General features: G+C 34.8%; 1 protein-coding gene across 1 annotated transcript in view; it reads left to right on the top strand.

The window, feature by feature from the left end:
• Nucleotides 1-24,518, top strand: part of adcy5 (adenylate cyclase 5) — a 106,674-nt gene that overhangs the window by 2,299 nt on the left and 79,857 nt on the right. The gene's annotated exons all lie outside the window — the stretch shown is intronic.

Raw genomic sequence — 24,518 nt, 5'->3', positions numbered from 1 at the left:
TGTTTTCTCTGCAAAGCCTCTGGATGTAGTCGAACACATACTTTAAAAGTGTGCTTTCTTAAATTCTGTGTGGATTTATTTAACACATTGTTTTGATAAATGCTTCGGTTTTTCTCCCTGGGTGATTTGGTCAAGGTAAGTTGAGTGATGTGTCTCGTACTAATGATGTATGTTTGGATATTTTACGTAATAACCTGTGCAGTAACCTTGTGCAAAGAACAAAACATTTTTTTTAAATGCAATCAAATACAATGATCCCAAACAGTGCAGTCTAATACAAAAATCTAATGAATTTAGTTCTGGAGACTATAACTGCAGCTTTTAACTGCATGTATGTGAAAACAAGTTGAAATCTTGAGTCATTGGATTATTTTTAATGATTTATTTTATTAATATTATTTTTTTTTTCTGGAATAATCATTAAGACTTCATATAATTTTAAAAATAATTCTAAAAATCTAATAATATTCAGATTCTTCACAGTGCGTAACTCTACATATAAGGTAACTTTTTATTATTTTTAAATTAAAATCTAATTTTATATATATATATATATATATATATATATATATATATATATATATATATATATATATATATATATATATATAATATAATATAATATAATATAATATTACACATTGTATATTTCTTATCAGTGTGAGTAGTTTACATAACCCTCAAAATAGTTTACGTAAACTCTGCGGTGATTTTCATAATTTTGTATGCTTAACCGCTGTGCTCAGCAATCTTTTGACTCTTCCAGCTATAACATCTTTATAGTAAATGCGCTTTAAACTCCTTTATCTTCAGACATAATTATGTTTTCATTGAAAATACAGACTCTTTGAATGGTGTGTGTGGGAACGGGCTGCTGTGTTTGTTGCTCTTTCCACACAATGCTGTTGTCTTTAGCATATCAGATCTCTCTCTGTTTACACGGGACCTAGCTGGACTCTCCAATAGTTGTTGTTTTATAGAAATCCTGGGATGAAGAATGTATTAGGAGTGCTCTCATAGATGACTAGCTTTCATCTGGCTGTGATGATCTGTTCTGCTTTTTAAAAGGTCAGAAATGATGGCCACGGTGAGATCCCTTGTTGAGGTTTAAAGGGCGTCCTGGGTTCAATACAAATTGATTAGTCCTATTTATTATATGTCCTTTTTTTTTTCTTTTTCTTTAAACATGTATGTACAGATCATAGCACATTTTTTTTCCAAAAGCACTGGGAATCACTTCTAAAACCAAATAGCTAAAGCTGGCTTGTTTTGGCACAAATAAAGTCCTGATGAGTACAGTTAATTATTTGCAACTTTTGGTGGCAAATTCATTGCAATTATATCGCTTTGCAGTTATTTTTAGTTAGCATTTAAGGGATAGTTCACCCAAAGATGAAAATTCTGTCGTTGTTTACTCACTCTCAAGTTGTTTCAAACCTGTATACATTTCTTTGTTCTGCTGTACACAAAGTTTGAAACGACTTGAGGGTGAGTAAATGATGACAATTTAAATTTTTGGTTGAACTATCCCTTTAAGTTCCACAAGTTGTCTTCCGCACATCCTTTCATTACAGCAGGACCAGGCAACAAGAAAAACGGCATGTACTTAAGAATAAGAACAAATCAAAGGTGCTTTTCAGGATTTTCTTACAGATCATCGACAGTTCACAATCTCCAGCTCCATTTCCCCCGTGTGCTTCATTAAACCTGGAGGTGGGACCCAGTTAGAGGAGCTAGCATAGACGCTTCCCTATAGGGGGAAAACAGAAGAGGTGGACAGAGTCCTGCATGGCACATCTCCAGCTGTAACATGGTTTGTGGCTGCTTTAATTGAATTGCCCCACTCTATAACATGCAGACCCACTGGAATTCAAAACAGATGTCCTCCCTGTCCTTCTTGAAAGAGCTGCTATTAATTTGCCTTTCTGAGTCAACCCCTATGGAAGCATTAAAGTCACCATCAAATCAAAATTGACAGTTCTTATTTTTTTATGGAATATTGCAGTAATTATTTTAAAGGATTTATCCGTGTACATTTTATCATATAATATAATATAATATAATATAATATAATATAATATAATATAATATATATAATTTTTTTAAAATTCACATGGCCTTGTATTCTTTAATCAAAATAACTGTCCCTTCCTCTTCCAACATCTCTTCTCTGATGATGTTTACTGGTGCGAGGGCAGGGCAACCTGTCGCTCACGTGAGATCACAGCAATAGCAAATCACAATCAATTCCCGATAAACAAAATCAAGTCCAGCCCTATGTTTTTTTTTTGTTTTTTTTTCTTTTAGAAGCAGTTTCACTGGTATATGTCACAAAAGGGATTACTGCCTGTTTCATGTTGACTTTAACCTTCCAACAGGCTAGGCTGACTACGTGCTCTGCACAGCGGCACGCTGAATAAAGCACCACCTCTAGGGACTAATGCAGAGCTCACACACAGATGATCTTTTGATATACTGTCAACTTTTTCTCAACTTGTGCTGTGCATTTACATTGTCTGAGTAGTCAAATAATGTCCGAAATGGCAATAATGAATACATTTTAATGTGAACAATGTTAAGAAAATTAGTGTTGATAAATAAAAATAAGACATGCAAATAAGTCTATCAACATATAAAATATGACTAAAATAGCACTGCTAGATTATCTATAATGATATATGACATATTGATATATGTTGGTGTTTTAAATATGTAGCCCCACTGATAAAGGCTTTTTAATACTATGCGAGTGCCTGGACGTAGAAGAACATTTTTATTTAACAAGGAAACGTCCACTTTATATTTGTTTCAGTGTGTATTGTATTGTGAGGTAGTAGGCAACAAACTTTATTGCAGATCTTGTTTGGTTACTTGAAGGCTTTACAAGTTTCAAATGGGTGCTCACAACCAAGCTCTGGGAATGTTGAAGTGTTTGGTGTGGGTGTTATGTTATGTTATGTTTTTTTTTTTTTTAAATGCAGCTAAAGGAGTGAGTTTGTTACCTCTCAAGATCCGACTCTGACATGTCTCTTATAAGTGCAGACCCTCAATTGTGCTTCTTGTATCTTAGCAACCAAGGCCTGTTCTCACAAACACCATCTAGAAGCACTCAGGGCTTCCCTGTGAGAGGACCCCTGCTTTTCATCTCTTAACCACCTCCAGTGAATGTGCGATCTTACCATTAGAGGTTCAAATTGAGATAATTAAGGTGCAACTGCCCCTGGTGCTGTGGGCCTTTTCTCTCTTCTTCTCTCCCCCCTTGCATTGTTTTTTTTCTGTTGTCAAGGTAGATCTGAGGGTAATCAAGCTCTGATGTGTGTGGGAGGCTGCGCCCACCTCACTTAAACAATTGCTGCAGTTTATAGCTTATTTTAGTTGTCTTATTAGGAGCCACATCTTGAGGCACATTAAAAATTAGTTTATTTATCACATATTTATCTCCTGTGTATATATGTGTTTGTGTGTAATATATATAATCTCAGCAAAGCTCTTCAAAATTCATAATAAAAAGTGTTACTTGAGCATCAAATCAGCATATTAGTATGATTTCTAAATGATCATGTGACAAGGAAGACTGTAATATCGTAACATTTTAAATTGTAATATTTCACAATATATATTTTTTGATCAAATAAATACAGCTTTGGTAAACAAAAGACTTCTTTCAGAAACATTTTAAAAAACCCTCGCACTGTACTGTTTTTGTCCATTATATACGTTATACAGATTGACCAGAAGTAGCCTTTAGGAAACCTGTTTGGAAGCCATCATTATTTTTGCAGTTCCATTTGGTGCTTAGTGCTGACAAAATTACACCCTATTCCCAAAATAAGAGGAGAAAGCATGTCAGATTTCTGATGTTTTTATGAAGCTTCAAGACTATCATGTGCAGCTGCATGTATTTTAATGGAATTGCATGTGTACATCAGATGGTTAAAAGGCAGGAGTGATTCTTGACTTGAGGGAGTAAACCATCTCCATTGCCATTTAGTTGCGTAACTTTACGGTTTTCAAAATATTTTCCATGTTGATTAATTTCTTGCAAATTTCATTTAACTATCGCAATGAGATCTCAACATGCACATTTTCACTTCTGGAAACTCCTCTATTGAAGAATTACATGAAATTCAGAAAGGATTTGGATTAATATATTGGCAGACAGCAGGTCGTTTCCATTGTTGATATTTTGTCAATATTTAGCAGCCACTCACTCCTGTAATGGTCTCACACAAGATGAATGCGAGATGCGTCACGCGTGGAGCCGATTATTTCTGTAGAGACTCTGGAATGCATTCGGATTCAAACCAAACTCAGCATGTTATTTTTATTGCAGAACCACCCTCTGTTTCTCCTTTATTTGTCACCCATCTTTTTCTAATTTGCTCTCAGAAATGGGCCTTGTTGACGCCTACAAACTGTGTATTTTTTTTTTTAGACCCACATAGTGTCAAATCATGTATACACAATAATTTTATAATTGTACATGGCAGGCTGAATGTACAGGATGTAATAGTCAACATGTTTTTCATGTAATTGTAGTGTCAACATGCTGTGTGAGTGGCCCACTTTTTAATTTATTTATTATTTATTTTTTAAATAAAAATTGGGGCAAGTATCATATTAAAGTATTTGGACACTTCATTTGAAAAAAAAAATCTTTGCATTATATGTAATAATATCAAAGCAACTGGCATTTGTTTTAAAGAAAGAAAGTACAACCTTCAGGCTAATATTTTAGAAAAACAAATGTTAAATGTTATAACGTTAAAATTTCAAACTTCAACCAACAGCCTTTTTTCTGTTTTCTCTAACGGGTAGCACCAATTAATTATTGATTTATTGATATTTTATTTTATTTTTTATTTTTTTGGCTGTTCTACTGCAAAGGCAGCCAGATTTTATTGAAAGACCTTTTTTCCCAACAGTGAAATACCCCTTTAACTTGAAGGGAACTGAGTTAAATCACTAAGAACTATTCCATATTCTTGCTTTTTTCTTGTTGACAAATGTAGTTGATGAACCTGAACGCTTTAGTATCTTGTTACTAAGTCATTTAGTGTGATCAGAAGCAGATGCCACCTTCTCTCTAGAAATAAATTGTAGGTCCTAAGCCAGTTCCAATGTTTGCATCATTGCTCATTTTCACCGTCAGGTTCTTGAACAGTCTTCAAAAGTTGTCCAAGCCCTTTCCATAGCACTCTCTCTATTGTGATACTGGACACAAAATAATACTGGAGGGAAGCCAGTTGGCAGTGTTTTCATTTTCATTTTTGCATGGCAATCAGAAATAAGCCATTTCTCACAATGTTTTACATACAGCTAGGGTGTGGAGAACACTCAAACTCTTGTAGCTAAAACATTTTCCAAAAGCCAGTGGTGAAATCATGTTGTTAAAGGAATTTAGCTCTGTAGAACAGCTCAAAGAGCACTGATGGGTATAGATTCAGAAGATGACACAGAGTCAAGAGGAACATATAGCTAGTCAGTAAAACACTTAAATGTGATAAGTGCTTTCCTGAACTGTACTGATTTTTTTTCTTCTTTTCTTTTTCTTTCTGACATTCCTGAAAGAGCATAAGTAACAATTCCTCTCTACTTTCCAGGAAGAGAAACTCTATATCATTGTACTGGTGGCAGGCATATGACCTCTTCTGCTAATATTCAAATCATTTTAATATGAAACAAACTCTTATTTGTTTCTTTGTCGTTGTTGTTGCTCCACTGTCCTTATCTGCGTGAGGCGATTTTTAATCAGGTTTGTATATGCGCTCTATTTCAAGGTTAGAAATGTGCATAAATACTTGGTGGACTAGATCTAATCTAATTAAATTTGCAAGTAAATTATTCAAACATATGGCAGGGTTTGTTTAAAATAAGAAAGCATCACATTGCGGTTGACCGTTGTTGTCTGCTTTGCAGAAGTGTGAGGACATCATTTATAATAGTAATAATAATAATAATTATAATGCAATACTGTGACTTAATTTTAGATGATTCCAGACAGAGGGATTGTAGTCTTGAGAATATAGTGCTAAGCAATGACAAATGTTTGAGCAATGTGTATGTATGTATAGTATGCATGCTTGTACAGTATGTATGTATGTGTGTGTATGTAAGTGCATGTGTACATGTGTATGAATAATGTTTTTTGTAATTTTTTCATTATTAAGGGATGCTATAAAATGGGTCTTTGCAAAAAAAAAAAATAAAGGCTCACCCACATAACAGATGCCATTGTTTTGTAAATAACAGGGTCTTAGTGACTATGGAAGAGATTTCAAGTTTGATGTAACAAACATTTCATTTGCTACTCACTCTAGCAGTTGCTTGCTGTTGGAGTGAGATATGATGTTTCTTGACATATTTTACTAGAAAAGGTGTAATTGACGCCATTTGGGGAAAATTGAAAAGTTAAAATGAGAAGCAACATTTTATTATGATTCAGAACTCAGCACATAATTTATACAGTTTTGCAAAATAGTCTTTAAAGAAAAAAACTGTGAAAATGCTACAGCAAAAACCTTTTAACTGTAATGGTAACACTTTACAATAAAGTTCTACTTGTTAACATTAGTTAATTAAGTTAACAAACTAACAATGAAAAATACTTCTATAAACATTTTTAATATATTTTTTTTAATGTTTCAACATTTATTAATGCATTATTAAAATCCGTAAACAGTAAATTGTATCTGTTCATATTATTTAATGCATTACAAGTGTTCATTGTTACAACCCGAATTCTGGAAATGTTGGGACGTTTTTTAAATTTGAATAAAATGAAAACTAAAAGACTTTCAAATCATATGAGCCAATATTTTATTCGCAATAGAACATGGATAACATAACAAATGTTTAAATGGATAAATTTTACACTTTTATCCACTAAATGAGCTCATTTCAAATTTGATGCCTGCTACAGGTCTCAAAAAAGTTGGCACAGGGGCAACAAATGGCCGAAAAAGCAAGAAATTTTGAAAAGATTCAGCTTGGAGAACATCTAGCAACTAATTAAGCTAATTGATAACAGGTCTGTAACATGATTGGCTATAAAAGGGATGTCTTAGAGAGGCAGAGTCTCTCAGAAGTAAAGATGGCCAGAGACTCTCCAATCTGTGAATGAGTGTGTAAAAAGATTGTTGAATACTTTAAAAACAATGTTCCTCAACGTCAAATTGCAAAGGCTTTGCAAATATCATCATCTACAGTGCATAACATCATCAAAAGATTCAGAAAAACTGGAGAAATCTCTGTGCATAAGGGACAAGGCCAAAGACATTTTTTTATTGAATGCCCATGGTCTTCGGGCCCTCAAACGACACTGCATCACTCATCGACATGATTGTTTCAGTGACATTAATAAATGGGCCCAGGAATACTTCCAGAAACCACTGTCAATAAACACAATCCGCCGTGCCATCTGCAGATGCCAACTAAAGCTCTATCATGCAAAAAGTAAGCCATATGTGAATATGGTCCAGAAGCCCCGTCCCTTATCGTGGTTTTATCTCTTTATTAGTGTTACTAGATCTCAGTGCTGCTTTTGACACTATTTATCACAATATTCTTTTGAATAGACTTGAAAATTATGTTGGCATTAGTGGAATTGGTGAATTGACGTTATCAGTTTGTAGTAGTAAACAAAGAGATGTCACATCGATCACAAGTTCAATATGGAGTACCGCAAGGCTCAGTACTAGGACAGTTGCTTTTCACTCTGTACATGCTACCCTTGGGAGATATCATTTGGAAGCATGGCATTAGTTTTCACTGTTACGCTAATGATACTCAGCTCTATATTTCTTGAATGAAACTTACCAATTCACAAAATTAACAGAATGCATAGCTGATATAAAAAAATTAATGTACAGTAATTTCTTACTACTAAATTCAGAAAAAACAGATTCTAATTTTTGGACCAAAAACTTCTTAATACTGTCCTAGAATACTGTCTAACACTTGATGGCTGCTTTAAGTCTTCGTCGTCAGTTAGAAACCTGGGTGTGCTCTTTGATACCAATCTTTCATTTGAAAACAATGTTTCTAGCATCTGTAAAACCGCATTCTTCCATCATAAAAATATATCTAAACTACGACATATGCTCTCAATGACAAATGCGGAACAGTTAGTTCATGCGTTCATGACCTCAAGGCTAGATTACAATAACGATCTACTGGGTGGTTGTTCCGCTCACCTGTTAAACAAACTACAGCTGTTCCAAAATGCAGCAGCTAGAGATCGTACTAGAACCAGGAAGTATGACCATATTAGCCTGGTTCTGTCAACACTGCATTGGCTCCCTATTAAACATCGTATAGATTTTAAAATCTTACTACTTACCTACAAAGCACTAAATGGTTTAGCTCTCCAGTACCTGAGCGAGCTCTTAATGCATTATAGTCCTTCACGTCTATTGCGATCTCAGAATTCAGGCCAGTTGAAAATACCTAGAATATCAAAATCAACCATAGGTGGTTGATGTAACGAGGTCAGTATATGTGGGAAGAAGGAGGCAGGAACCGGCGAACATTCAACAAAACTTTAATATAAAATAAACAACGAACAAAACGAAAGTAATGCCGGCAGACCCTTGCGGACGTCTGCCGGCCACACAAACATAATAAAACATAAAATAAAGTCCAGGCCTGGTCCTCTCTCGTCCTTCACTGTAGTCTCTCCTCCTTTTATGCCTCTGGAGCTCCTCCGTGAGAGACTCGCCATTCCCTCACGGCTCTCACCCGCCCTGCTCGTCACAGTTGATTATTCCAGTTCGCATAATCAAACACGCAAACCTATAGACTAAAAATGTAAATGAACGGCAAGAATGCATTAAGGTATTCGGTTTTTCAGTAGGAAAGGTGTCATTTAAGCGGCCCCTAAAGTAATAACCATTTTTTACAACAGAAGTGATTAAATCAAAAACCAACTTTAGCTCATTGTCACTGAAGCTGCTTTGAGACAATGTATATTGTGAAAAGTGCTATATAAAAATGACTTGACTTGACCTGTAGTAGGCATCAAATTTGAAATGAGCTCATTTTGTGCATAAATGTGTAAAATTTCTCAGTTTAAACATTTATGTTATCTATGTTCTGTTGTGAATAATATATTGGCTCATGTGATTTGAAAGTATTTTAGTTTTCATTTTATTCAAATGCAAAAAACGCCCCAACATTTTTTGGGTTGTAGTTCATGTTAGCTCAGGTCCTTAAAGTGACACCAGCCTAATCTTTGTTAACGTTAATTAAAGACCGAATGCATGCACGGATCCAATATAATGACAAGCATCCGATTTCTTTCTCAATGGTTTACGTTCACTATGTTCGACATAACCTACTATGTTTACTAAGATAGGGCCTACTTGCCAAGATGGATATTTTTACATAATTTTGAGTGTATTTGTCCATCGATGCACAAGATGCACGCTTTTATATTAAATTTTGTTATTCGGTCCGCATCGGTCTGCATTTTGTTATGTCCCTGCATAGGCACCATCTACACGAGCATTGGCCATGTTTTATGGACAGGCCACTTACAAGGAACTTTGATTAATCATGTTTATTATTATGGTGGTTATCTGTACATTTCAAACATAAAAAGCAGAGTTTGAAAATTCAAGAAGCTTGCTATATTAACACTAAATTACTTAATAAAATATACAGGTGCAAATATGCCATCCCATAATACTGAAAACATTTATTTTTTTTACTGTGAACTTCTGGTGATTTTCTTTACAGTGTAAATAATGAAGTAAACAATACTGCCAAAAAATGTCCTGGCCAAAATTGTGGCTTTCATGAGATGTACATTTTTTTTTTTTATTATTATTATTATTATTATTATGTAATATTAAAATAAGATCAAATAAATTTCTAATGTTTTAATAAGTTTTATATTTTTATATTTTTAAAAGTGGAATTGCTCGGACATGGTGTTGGACATATATAGTGGAATGACCTAGTGGCCTCTCTCAGAGGCAGAGAAGAAAGGCCAAGCTCTTTCTCATCTCAAACTGCTGTGATGAAAATTTAATGTGCGCTTCTGCTATCCGTTGCCTTGATTGTACTTTTTCCTCCCTCCTCTATCAACCAACTGGATTAATATTTATAGAAAATATCCCATGATGACTTTAAAGAAACTGATTTTTGCATCCCATGAACTCCATCGCTTGGCTTAAAAGGAAACTTAGTCGGAGGTATCTCATAAAACCTGCTGTTTGCTAGTTAACTGTTATCATTATTAAGGCTGACAAGTATATTTTGTAGTGTTGATGGGAATATAATTTGTTGTAAAGCCACTAGAGTAGCAACCACATGTCTAGATGTGGGTACTTGTCAACTATTCAGCCCTGTGTAATTGGCTTTGTTCATCAGTGCTTCTCATAGGTTTGAAATATACTTGCGGTGGTAGCCAGATGAAAAATCCTCCTATTACCCACGGCACAAAAATTGATCTACTACGTGTGACAAACAAATAATGTGTTATTTTTAACAGTATTTTTATTTATTGAAATTAATTTTAAGTACATAGCATACTGTTTCTATGAATTAAATGGAAATCAAATTAAATACAATTTATTGTGTAACCAAAATACCAATAATGCCCAGAAGAAGAAGAAGAAGAAGAACTCAGCTTTTGACATTTAATTATAAACCAGCCCCAAATATACCGGGACTCTTATTTTGAAATGTCTACACAATTGCGGGCTGATCCTTCATATTCTTACAATCGTCTAAAACATATTATATAAAGGCCATAAAGTTGACATTGTCATAATTCATCAACTTGAGTTCATTAGCAATCGTTTGGCATAAATGTGTGCTATTCATTGATTGAGAATCACTCTGAAGCGCTGTTGCGCGAGCCTGTAGAACGCGCAACAGCGCCGCCTTGTGACTTTGCAAGATGCAGCGCTCTTTGTGAAATATCCAGCACATCTCTGCAGCGCACGTGGGAATGTCAGCGGGAGTAAACAGTTCTGACGCGCACATAACGATCAGGTACAAAACGCATAGGGCGAGGGGAGGTTTTCCACTAGTTAATAATTTTCCACTAGTTTCATTATCTCGGGCGGATACAAAAGTATATGAGGATAAAAATAATAAAAGCATAAATGTGTCTCCAAATATACCTGGGCGGCTCGCCCAAGTAAAGTCTATGTGTGGGAAGCACTGTTCATATAGGTCTGGACTATTAGAAGTGATGGATGCTTTTTAGACATGTCTGCAGCATCACTGACGTTGAATTTTGATATGCCATTGTAATTTTGCAAATGTTACATTGTACAAGGTCTTTGCCCACCTTGCTGAAAATGATATAATATATATGGATATATTACATTATAAATGTAATTATAAACAACTATTAGATAAATTATTTGATAAACTATTAGATGACTATTACATTAACTAAGTTGGGAATTCACAAATTTTTTATTTTTATTTTTTCTCTCTCTAAAGGGGCATGGTGATGGGTGGAAAATGCTTTTGCGTTCTCTCACAAATGTTTTGCGTTCCCCCAAAAACGCATTCCTCTCAACTTTTTTTTGTGAATGAACGCAAAGTTTCTTGAAGGAACACACAATTTTTGCGAGAGAATGGAAAAGCATTTTTCCCATTTCATATCCTTTACCACGTGTCCCTTTAGTGCCTCCATAGGGGTCTGATTGTTTAAAGGGAATTGAAAATGGAAGGGAATGTTTGTTTGTCTGTTTAGGTTATTTCTTTCTCTTTATATTAAAACACTTAAAAGAGTCAATGTGGGGGTCACTTTACCTGTTATTATCTAGCAGCCAACATTGTGAAATAACCCCATTTGGAGCACTGGGAATCCAGATTTGGTAATCTGAATCAGGGTGACCCAATCCTATTTTGCTTTGAAAAATGGGCACAAACGTAAAATAGATTTACCTGATCCTGGATAGCAAAACATGGGATTTGAAAATCCAGATAATTTTGATCCAAATGAATCTTTTTGAACAATTGGGCCCTGGTTCATATTTTCCAGTGGATACTGGTTTGACATGAAGAGGTGTGAATGTGAGCTGTGGGAGTTTGTAAGATAATGACAGTGATGTCCATGGTCATGTCAGTGAGCCAAAGGGCAGCAGGACTTGTGTCGGCCTATTAACTATTAACGATGACAGCAGCAACATGGGAGGTTCATTCTTTATTTCTCTCGCTCCCAAAACGGGCTTGAGAAAGTATGTGTGGACTGTAGGCTTTGTGTGTGTGTAACATGTAAGTTTAAAAACTTTTAAAATAAGTAATACAACGAAAAGTCTTATAGTAGCTATAGTCCTTATGTAGCCCCGTCCCTTTTTAGCACTGCACTAATTGTGTTCGGACTTCCTGTTTATATTTCCACAGCATGAAGGTAATACTTTACGGATTTATGAATGAACCGCTCATTTTAAAAACTTCCCGGGCCACTGCCATTTGTTATGACATTCCCTTGAAACATTACAATGCTCATGATAACTTTCGTTAACTCTACAGTAAGTAAATCCACTTCATGATAGCAATGCCATATATACAGAGCTACTGCAAAAACGAAAAGTTGAAAGATTTGTGATAACCCATTACATTATTAAGTCAAAGCTTCACATGTGAAACTCCATGTTTTCAAAGACTGAAGTTTGCTCTCCCATAGTTTTTAGACTCCCACACTCAGTTTTGGTGTCTCTGGAGAATCTGAAACCATTTTTAACTTCTCACGTGTCTAGATGGTCTCAGCCCAGTCAATCCTAATGGGAATGTTTAGGCCAAAACACTGTTGGTCAGCTCCTTCCCTTTCTTATAAACTGCCAGTCAAAAGTTAGGATACACCTATTCATTCTTTATATTGAATATTTTAAACATTTTTGAATGATAGGAAGGAAAGTTATCACAACTATGCTTTATACTGTAACTATTATGAGTTCTCTTTTTTTTTTTCATAGCCTGTCTTTTTGAGGGTCACCACAGCCAAAAGCATATTAGCAAGTTAAAGGACTGGCAATGAAGTATTTTATGCCACAAAGCTTGATTTTTAACACATTTATGTATGCAGTAAGTTTCCTTGGTAGTATGAACATTTGGAAAATCAGTAAATGTGAAACTTTACGCAAAAGACACGCAATGTGCCTGATTTAAAAAAAAAAACAAAACAACAACAAAAAAAAAGATTTATAACATCAATGCATTTCAGTGTTGTAGCGAATAAAGCTGAGACACAGAGATCCAGACATTCAGTGTGGCTATGGTAGGCAGGCATGAAGAAGTTCTCCAGCTCTCAGTCTGAGAGAGACATGGAATAACTCATAACCATAATTTTATGGCAAGCTCCAGCTGACAGCCCCAGGATCCCCATCATGACAGACTTTCACTGACACTTAAACCTGGAGCACTTGGGGAATGCATCAGTGATCATTTAAAGGGATAGTCCACCCAAGAACAAACATTCTGTCATCATTTACTCTCCCTCATGTCATTCCAAACTATGGCTGCCAACTTCAGGAAAGGAAAATAAGGGATAATCGTGGTTCTTTATAGGAAAATAAGGGACAGAATAAGGCACACACTCAAAATATGCTGCTAAGTATGTGTTTAAAAGATTCTTAGACATAAACACATTTGGATCATTCAGTGTCAATTCAACCAAATTTCAGAAACTTTCCTGTCTCAAATTTTTTATTTTGTTATTTTGATTTATTTATTTATTTTTTCTGTAGAAAGACCAAAAATATTAAAAAGCTAAAAAACTTTAATGTCCACTCTGAGTGTTCAAATCCGATTTGTGTGTTAACATAGCTTTTTTCGCTTTCTGGAATATCTGCATTGGTTTCAATGGCAATGACATTGCATTTGTATGTACACGCCAACAACAACAACTGCAACATGGAGGGGTTTTCAGTACAGATGTTGTCTTATTGACATCATGACAATGTGTAGCCGTCAGCGCTACTGCATTATGATGAGGCAGCGGCAGAAACATAAGAGGCTGGTATGAGCGGCTTTATTCCATGCTGTCATCTCCCCCGGTCTCAAAACATGTCTGTTATAGCATATTGCTAATTTCTGCTTGTGTTGTTGCAAAGTGCCAGACAAACTTGTTTCTGCAGCGACTTTCAACACGTTTCCAATAACAATGTCTGTCGTTTATGTTTTATGTTGTGTGAGAAAGTCACATAAACCACGTGAAATCCGATCAGAGCTTTCTAGAAATGCGATTTTAAATAGGATTCCAAACCACATATGAATGTAAACCACATACGGATTTGTAAAAATCGCATCTCATGTGGTTTTTGGCCATTCAGACTTGCTAAATCTGATTGGATTTCATTTGAATATGCACAAAAATCGGATTTGGACTGACACTCTGAACGAGGCTTTAGAATGTTTCACCTTATTTCCATGGCGACTCATCATGCTTGTCATGTGACACATCATAGCCACAATAGCGCTGTATGACAGATGTATAATTTTTAGAGCTGGGTATTGACACAATTTGAATTGAATTGAATTGAATTGAAAACATTTATTGTCATTGCATTTGTATACAATGAAATTAGGAGCACTACTCCTGACTGGTATTGACAAACAAATATACAATATACACAGTAACTAGTAATTTTAACAATTCGATTCAATTTCTATTCACATGCTTGCGATTCGATCCGATTTCGATTCGATATCGATTATTTTGGATGTACTATATCAGATACAGTACATGGCAAATTTTCGAGAGGAAAAAAATCTCTCAACTAATGCTGTAAACTACACATGTGAGTCAGTTTGTACTACATTACTATAATATTGAAAGTTAAAATTAACTTATTTATATACAAACACTTAAATTACACTCATTGTTTTTTATAGTAAATAAAGTTTAGAATTACATAACCTTATTTCTACTCCAATTAGTTTTTTTGAAATATAAACATTTAAATCATGGCTGTCATAACTCATTTATTCAAACATGCATTAAATATTGAAGAGCATTAAAAATTATAATGAATATGTAACGGTGCATATATTTATCAGAATGCTGCTCTCTAGAGTTCATTTTTATAGCTGACTGACGTTACGTGACGTTTACAAGCTGTTTTACTGACGTCTTTCCGCGGCTGAAACACTGATACAGTAGAGCTATTACACGAGACATGATAAGGATATCGGGAAGTTGTACTGTATCTTTTAACATGCCTTCAGATGTTTATTCATGTTTATTTCGTGCTGTAACTTGTATTAAAGTGGAGGAGAGGATGTTTGCATGCACTCCATGCTGCCGCTTCTCTTTAACTGAGGCGCCACAGCTATCTGTCACGCCACATTAAAGAGCGCCAAAATTGTATTCATTTTTTGAATCTCATAAGATGGACGTCATTTGAAATCTGAGACTTTGCTTCATATCAAAAGTAACAAAGCACACAGATTATTTTGATTTATTGGTAAGTTCATTCATCAACTGAAAACAGACTAGATGAATCGATTCTTGGGATTTAAGAATCGATATCGGTTCGTAAAAATGAGAATCGATTAAAATCGAGAAACTGATAATTATTTATTTATTTTTTTTTTAAACCCAGCCCTAATCATTTTATTATTATTTTTTTTCCTTTTTATTCAAAATATTCACACACTTGTTAGCTATGTCATCAACTACCTGATATTCTGATTCTCAAATCTAATTTTTTTTCTGAACTGAATCAATCAATTAATATTTTTCACAACTTTCAAGAAAGTCATACAAATTTGGAATGACATGAGGGTGAGTTCATGATAGAAATTTCATTTTTGGGTGAACTATCCCTTTAAGTTGTTATGCCTTTTTTAAGATGAGCTATTTCTGATCATATATTACCTTTTGAGTTGATAAATGCTAATTTGTCCTGTTGCTTCTGTAATACTTTACGTGGATGTGATGAAATCTTACTCATTATGTTACCAAAAATAGCCTAGACACATGCACTGTTGTGGATTCTACTGTATACAGTATATGATGACAGGCCAGCGAGGAATCTACTTGCAGAAATCCACAGAAAAATCCGTAATTGTCCGCATAATTCTTTTTTTGTGTTCATTTTGCAAAATAGTTTTGGCTAGTTAGTTAATAATGCTTTGTTACTAATAAGAGTGTAATGCTCTGAACTTGTGTTTAACGCATTGTCATATTTAAACCATTCCACAGAATTCTGAAGATTTTAACACCATTATTTGCTAAGAAAATGAGAGAGAATGTGTGCAGAATTTGTGTAATGCTATGATTCACACATATACTGCTGTAGCACTTATCATGCCTCAAACGGGTTTCTTACCAGTCCATTTAAAGTCATGGAAAAAAAACTCAGATGCATTAAAACAAGTGGAAAATTGATGACCTCACCATATCAGTCCTCTGGGACGTGTTTAAAGAGCGTTAGCCTGTGACGTATGTTCTCCCCTTGCTCCTATTTGCCTCTCCTTGTAGCTTTTTTTTTTTTTTTCCCCAGTTTGCCTTAAGTGATTAGGTTGGACAAAACAAAGCGAGGTTCACAGGTCTATCATATGTATCAGTAACAGCTGTTATTTGGATCCAAGCTCTGAGCTTTGTGAATTCCATGAATACAACAGCGAGCATTTGTGGCACATGGAAAGACCAGAGCAGCTCCATCCAGGGAAACAATATCCCAGCTGTCTAGCTGTGGCTTCACTCTGTGAGCCCATATGCTTGTTAATATAACAAGATATTTGTGCTAATCACAGGGTGGCCATAGTAAATCCAGGTGACTGAAACAAGGCTACGGGTGCCCAGACCTGGTATATAAATTAAATCCCGCATGGTAGAATGGATTGGTTTCGTATGATGCCGATTGGGCCAGGGAACAGTGTTGAATTCATTATTTTGAGATGCGTAGCATGGCAAAAATGCTGAAAGTAGTTTTAAAGCATTTACTAATCAATATCTTGCATAATTCTCACTCCGGTTATGCACAAAAGAACTTTTAAAGGGCACCTATTATGCGTGTTTGGACACAAATGTGTGTTGGCACAACCACCCTACAATGATAAAAATCCACCCATTAAACCAAAGCAGTCTCATTAGACAAGCTGTTTTGATTCTCTGAGCAGTGTGATGTCACAGCCGCTGACTGATATTCCTGCATTACCATAGTTTCCGCCCTCAGCGAGTTGTACACTGTCCACCATTTTCAGCAGCTGTAGTGACAGCAATATCTCATAAGCAATCCTGGTGTTCTGTTTTTGGATGTGAGAGTGAACATAATAGTCTTCATTTTCTCCTAATATCTGAGTCACTGAGGATGCAGTGGATTAGTTTTATTTAAGGTAATGCACCCCAAAATATACCTAAATTCGTTTGTCTGCGCAAATCATTTAACTCCGACTGCTTTGTGAGTGAGAGGCAATACAAGGCAGGCTTTGTTTAAAAAGTTGTTACTCAAGGATGGATCTGTACCATCTGTTGTGATCCAGTATCACCTCCAGAAGAAGTAAGTGTCACACTGTTTATTTTTTTCTGATTTTTGAGCATATTGCCATTTCAGTCGATGTGCCTGTTAGCCAGTGCCACAACAAATGCGGCTAAAGCTATATTTGTCCATCCAGAAATGTCCGGTTCGAATAATGTAAGGCTGAACACTGCTACTGACAATAGTCATTTTGGCTGTGTGAGATTCTCCAGCTTTGTTGTTGTTGAGTATCCAAACCGTGAGCTGTTAAAGCTCTCTTCTGGAAAGAGCACTGAAAGCAGCAGCTCATTTGCATTTAAAGGGACAAACACAAAAACGATGTGTTTTGCTCACACCCAAAAAGAGGCAAATTTGACTAGTTTTAATAAATGATCTGTGGGGTATATTGAACTGAAACTTCACAGACACATTCTGGGGACACCAGAGACCTATACATGGGTTTCATGTGACGTCACTGTATTCTATCGCCGCCATATTTGGGACCGGTCACAGCTGCGCGCCCTGTTAAAGTCTATGGTGACAGCAGCTACAACTACCAGAGGAAGGCCAACGAAATGCTCTCAGAAGGTTCACAACAAGTTTATAATATATCTTGGATATGTGGTGCTGTTAGCCGTTTCAACAGTCGTCAGAACTACAAATTTATTTGATCCCAAAGTAGTTAGATCGGCAGAATTATTGGCTTCATTCAGAAGGGACCACACCACTGGCAGCCAAACAGCAATGCACAACATAATAACTGCTGGGACTGTAATTTACATAACATTATAATGAGAACACTATTGTAATAAAATGTTGTGAATTCTCTGTGTTGTCGTTTCAGCGTGTTGTTGTGGTAAGAGCGCGTCGACTGAGTTTGATTACATTGATTACATAACTTGTTCAAACTTCACTTGTGCATTCGCGTCATTTTGTACAGATAAAACTCATTAATTTTATTAAGTATAAATATCTGATTATTCTCATTAAGGATGTGTTTCGTTGAGGTAAATAACCCACAGAGCTGATGATCATCTATAGCTTCAGCGCGAGCGGTCAAAAAGTAAGACAAAACATTAATATGATTGGGACTGTCTTCTTTTTATATATTATAATCGTATATATTTGTAAAATAACGTTGAGAATTATTTGGGCTTATTTGCTGTGTTTCGGAGTTTCAATGACCTTACTTCAAGTTAATCCGTGCGTGATTTTGTGCAAATACTAGTTGTAATATTATTTTTATTTTGTATTAATATCTGGAATATTTTATATAGGATGTGTTCCGTTGAGTTAATTAACTTTCAGTTTATGGGTTTTTTATTCTCTTCAGCTTCAGCGTGCGCAGCTCAAACAGCAATGATTAAGTCATTAAGATGTTTAACGTTACTACACAGTAATATTAAAACTTTAATATTTCTTTTAGAAAATGAATGCATTATTTTTAATAACTAGCTCTTATATTGTTCTAGTATTATTTATCAACACATAGTTTGATTAATAATAAGGATCATGAACAATAACAGATTTTTTTTCTCAAATCATCTCATTTTGATAACAGTATTATTTGAGCTGCGTGCGCTGAATGAACACCCGTAAACTGAAGCGCTTTGCTAGAAGGTTAATTAACTCAACGGGACACATCCTATATAGGGTAATTCATATATATTTATACAAGATATACATAAAATTACAACTTATATTTGCACAAAATCATGCACCCATGTACTTGAACCAAGTAATGTAGTCAGCTGATGTCGTGAATTTGTTCATCCTGTAACAACACGCCGAAACACAGCAACTAGAATTCACAATATTTTCAAATAAATCAAATAAATTTGTAGTTCTGACGACTGTTGAAACGGCTAACAGCACCACATATCCCAGATATATTGAGATCTGAGAGCGTTTTGTTGGCCTTTCTCTGGTAGTTGTAGCTGCTGTCACCATAGACTTAAACAGGGCACGCAGCTGTGACCGGTCCCAAATATGGCGGCGGGCATAGCGGAAGTGACGTCTTTGAAACCCATGTATATTACATCTTGTGAAAAGGGGCATAAGAGGTGCCCTTTAAAGTCAACATGGGATCACATAGTGATTTTCCACCAAAATAAAATCTTGATGCTTTAATATTTGAAATTGAAGAAATTAAAACATCCATAAATATTATTGTAATTTTACATTTGTACTATTCAAATTAAAAAGTATATAATAATCTTATTTTAGAGCACAACTATAAAATTACATTTTACTTTTACAGTTAAATATTAAATATTTTGCATAATAATAATAATAATAATAATAATAAAAAATTGATTATTGTTATTGTTATTATATAGTCATATAGATATATAAAAACAATTTTTTTTGCCAAATTGTGCAGCCTATACAAAAAAGCACTGCAAACCTGATTTTTGTTTTTTAAATTTCATTTTAAAACGTAATCACAATTTTTGTGTGTAATCACAGAAATTTTTTGTTTGTTTGTTTGTTTGTTTTATGTCCCTAAATCATGCAGTCCAAGTCAGGTGCACATTGTTCCCATAATTTTATTTCAAATTTTCACCATCTGAAATTTTTTACTTTTACAGATCCTTCCCTCCAACTTCCTGACTCAATATTGTTAAATTGAATGCCCTATTTTTATGATCAAATCATTTTCCGCCTGCATTTTTTCAGGATTCCCTCTACCTTAGACGCAAGTGGTACAAGGGGTTGCGAATGGTAAAGTTTCACGGTCAAATTTGCTTTCTAAGGAGAGCCTGAAAGTGTTTTATGTTAGATATGATTGGCAGCCACAAAGCTTGAGCAATTAGTGACACAGAACTGACTTCACTTCTTATGGGAGGGTTGGGATAGTGGTGTCATATGAATTATGGGTTAACGATTTTAAGCTGATGAACAGACATAATTTTTGTGCCATTATGGTAATTATTGCAAAAGAGAGGAAAATTTTTACTTTGCTCCCCTTTCCTCCTTGCATTTTAATGTCCTTGTGCAGAATGATGAGTGAGAGGGAGATTTTCACATCACTCCCATTTTAGTCAAAGAAGAACAGTAGCGTTTAGCACAGCTTTGCCTCAATAAATCCATTGCACCTGATTTATCACTGAACATCAGAGTAGATCTGACAACATTTAACAACAAAGCTGAGTCACTCACAGGAAACTTCATGTTCTTACTGTCTAAATGCCATACCTTTTCAGGAAATGTTCTTGTTTTAATTCACAACTCTTCCAGATTTTCTGTCTAATTTGTTTTCATCCATTTAAGCAACAGGAAAGAAGTAAATTGCTCATTCACATCAGATGGGCCTATCTGCAAATGTGATTTAATCTTATCAGGGTGATGCAAGTTTCTTTACAAAGGAAAGGGTCATGTTCATCTTTTTTTTTTTTTTTTTTTTTTTGAAATGAATTGATACAATATTTGATTTCTTAATGTTTCTCCTCTTTCTGCTTTACATTGAGGTGGAAATTGTTTAGAATGCCCATACCTTTCTGTAGATGGTCTTACTGTGCTGTATGCAGAAGTGAGGTGCATATGTGTGTACATCAGCCTACCACAGAGGGTAAACTTGACTGTATTCAAGGACCGATTGCCACGGGAACTGAATGACACTTTGGCGGCCTTGGTAGCAAGAGCCTCTGCAAATAGTCAAGACTCCAGTGGGAGGAAAAGCTGGAATCTTTGACAGTTTGGGTAGCAGTTATATAAAAACTAAGGCTGTCAAGTTGACAAGTTAATTTAGTACAATTATTTAAAAAAGAATGCAAAAATTAATGCAATTAATCATGCTCCCTGACCCCTAAATATCTACCTCAATGTCAAGATGTCATTAATTCAATTAAAATTTGCAATTGATTGAGAGCACTAGTGAAACCTAGTGCTAGTTTTAGGGATAGGTAGGGCATATTTCTTAAGGCTGCATAATCAAAAAAGGGAGTTTGGTTAAAGATTTAGCTTTTTTTTTTTTTTTTTTTTTATTCATGTGTTTGAGGTTGTGTTACTATTTCATTTCTTAGAAGGAGGCTAGATTTGGTTTAAAATTGGCCCCGAAATTACAGATTGTGCTTTTGGCAAGAGATATCCTTAAATATGCATTATGCTGTGGCTATCATTATGCTGTGTTAAAAACATCCCACTCTGATGTTTCTCCAGCAAAGCACTCTTAAAGATACACAAGGAGTCGAATGAAATCATACTGTAGTGAGGAGAGAAATTCTCAGCCATGCCGTATATGGACCTCATGTAGCAATTGGATTTTGGAGTAAACTTTAAAGCAGGGTTATTCTAATTCCAAAATGTCCAGCCTCGACGTCCAATAGGGCTGCATGATATTGGAAAAAAAACTTACATTGCGATTAATTGATTTTTCTGTTTATATATATATATATATATATATATGTGTATATATATATATATATATATATATGTTTATATATATATATATATATATATATATATATATATATATATATATATATATATATATATATGTGTATATATATATATATATATATATATATGTGTATATATATATTATATGTGTATATAATATATGTATATATGTATATAATATATATAATATATGTATAATATATATAATATATATATATAATATTAGGGGTGTGACGAGACCGGTATCTCACGAGACTCGACGAGACTGAGTTGACGAGACAAGATTTTTACACTATTTTTAAGAAATCCTCAATGGTGAAATCATGACTAGAAAAAATATTCTGCAGGTGTATTTGAAATGTTTTAACTAATGATCTTGTAATGAATGTCATTTCAGTTCTACTTTCTGAGTGTGAATTATCATATGCAGTAAAAGACAACAATACTCAAGCACTGTAAAAGGTTTTGCCACTAACTCAACTGACTGACTTCTCTTCTTTATGATTTCAGTCTCTTCAGACCTTACTGTACATGATTTATGAGCTTCTACAACCTTTGACCTCCTAACTGAACTCCTTTCCACAAACTGATCATAGAAATAAAAAACAGTATGAATAAAAATGTTAACACTTTACAATAAGGTCTCTTTTATTAACATTAATGTATTAACCAACATCAACTAACAATGAGCAATATATGTGCTACAGTATTTATTAATCTTTGATTATGTTAGTTAATAAAAATAGTCATTCATTGTTAGTTCATAATTTACAGTGCATTAACTAATGTTAACAAATGAAACCTTATTGTTTGTGCTTAATATTAAGAGAAAACTGTTATTCATTTTCATGGTAACACTTTACCATAAGTGCAACCATAATCGCACTCTCTCAATATTCAAAGTGCAAATAAGACCAAATTTTTCTTTGATACAGAGCTAAGAGATGGTTAACTACACTGCCCAGCCTAAAATAGCTTTCATATTGAGAGATATCTGTATTCATCAGGGAGCTGCTTTCAAAATGTGTGGTATTGAGATCGTGTTTGAATGCGCGCTCGTGTTTACTTTCACTTACAGCGATCGCGCGTAACTCTGTAAATATGGAGCGGCGGCGTCCGTTATCCAACTGAATTAAATGTTTTTTATTTTAATACAAAGCAAAACGACAGTGGAGGCGTAATGTAAACGTACCGGTGGCATATTCTTTCCTAATCATCCTAACACTCTGTCATGGCAACATCACGAGACTACTTTTCGATGAGAAATCTCGTGACACAAGATCTCGTCACACCCCATATATATATATATATATATATATATATATATATATATATATATATATATATATATATATATATATATATATATATATATATATATATATATATATATATATATATATATATATATATATATATATATATATATATATATATATATAAAATGTATTCGTATTATATTGTATTTGATTAACATTGAGGCAGACAGCAGCAGGTATATTAGGCTGCTGTCACTTTGAGACCGAATGCACAGATCCGATATGATACGCATCCATTTTCTTTCTCAATTGTTTATTCACATAAGCCATATGCCTCTGTGTTTACAAGACTATGTGCCGAGACTGGTATTTTTACTTTAATTTTGTGTGTATGTGTCCATTCAAGCACAAATAGATGCAGGTGAATTAGGTGTTCACATGCTGTCTGTGATGCTCTAGTTGTGTGAGTTCCAAATTAAATTCTCCTCCATGTTTTCTTGCACTCAAATGGTGTAAAATGGCTTGAAAGTTGAAACTAACAGGAATTAAAATGCATGCAAATGATAAATTTTAGCTCTGTGATGGTTAAACTTTCCAGTTAGTCTGAGAATCATATGCGTTTAGAACCGTGGTGCCTGGTCCATATGGATCAACTACGATCCCAATACATGACATTGCACATACTGCTAATTCAGTGACTGATTCAACGATTCACTTCTTAGGTCAGTCACTGAATGAATTGGTGTCTTTAAATGTATCTGTTGAATTAATTATGTAATGAGTAATGACTCGTCATGATCATTTGGCCACTTCAATTAAAAAGATTCAGTCATCTGACTTTCTAGAAAGAAACTCCCTTCCTTCCCCATTAAATGGGAGCACTTATACTCGTTCAGTTAGGTGTTTCGTCCAGCCGACTGTACAGTTGCCTGGTTACATGTGAACTGGTATGAAGGATGGTGCCAGGACTTGAACATATGAAGGAAACATTGGCTCAGTGGGACCAATCTGGCAGTCAGCCCCCTCCTGCCCTCTGCTCCCCCTGCTAGCCTGGCCCTCTGGGCTGCTCTTTCCATTGTCTCAAAGCCAACTATTTGCATTTTTGAGAAATCTTGTAATTAGGAAAGCAAGGAGTGTGAGGGCTTTTTGAATTGCATTTATTACTCACTTGAGTTGTGTTAAGAAAACATTAGGAACGTGAAGGCAAAATTGGTGGCCAACTGAATGTGGTAAATGTGTTTTTAAAATGTCCAGCATAGTAAAGTTTACCTGTGCCAAATTTCCAGTATTTAAAGGTATGAGATTAAACAACTCCTGGACAGTCTCCTAATGTCCAAGTATTGTAAATGAACAATGTGTACTCTTTCTCCACATAAAACTACATAGTCTAACTTCTGCTTTTTTGTATTTCCACCCACAACAGTTGGAT

The sequence above is a fragment of the Chanodichthys erythropterus genome, chromosome 14 (assembly GCF_024489055.1).
Source record: "Chanodichthys erythropterus isolate Z2021 chromosome 14, ASM2448905v1, whole genome shotgun sequence".
Classification (NCBI taxonomy): Eukaryota; Metazoa; Chordata; class Actinopteri; order Cypriniformes; family Xenocyprididae; genus Chanodichthys; species Chanodichthys erythropterus.
The sequence above is the reverse complement of the archived record's forward strand: the minus strand, read 5'-3'. Positions and strand labels throughout refer to the sequence as shown.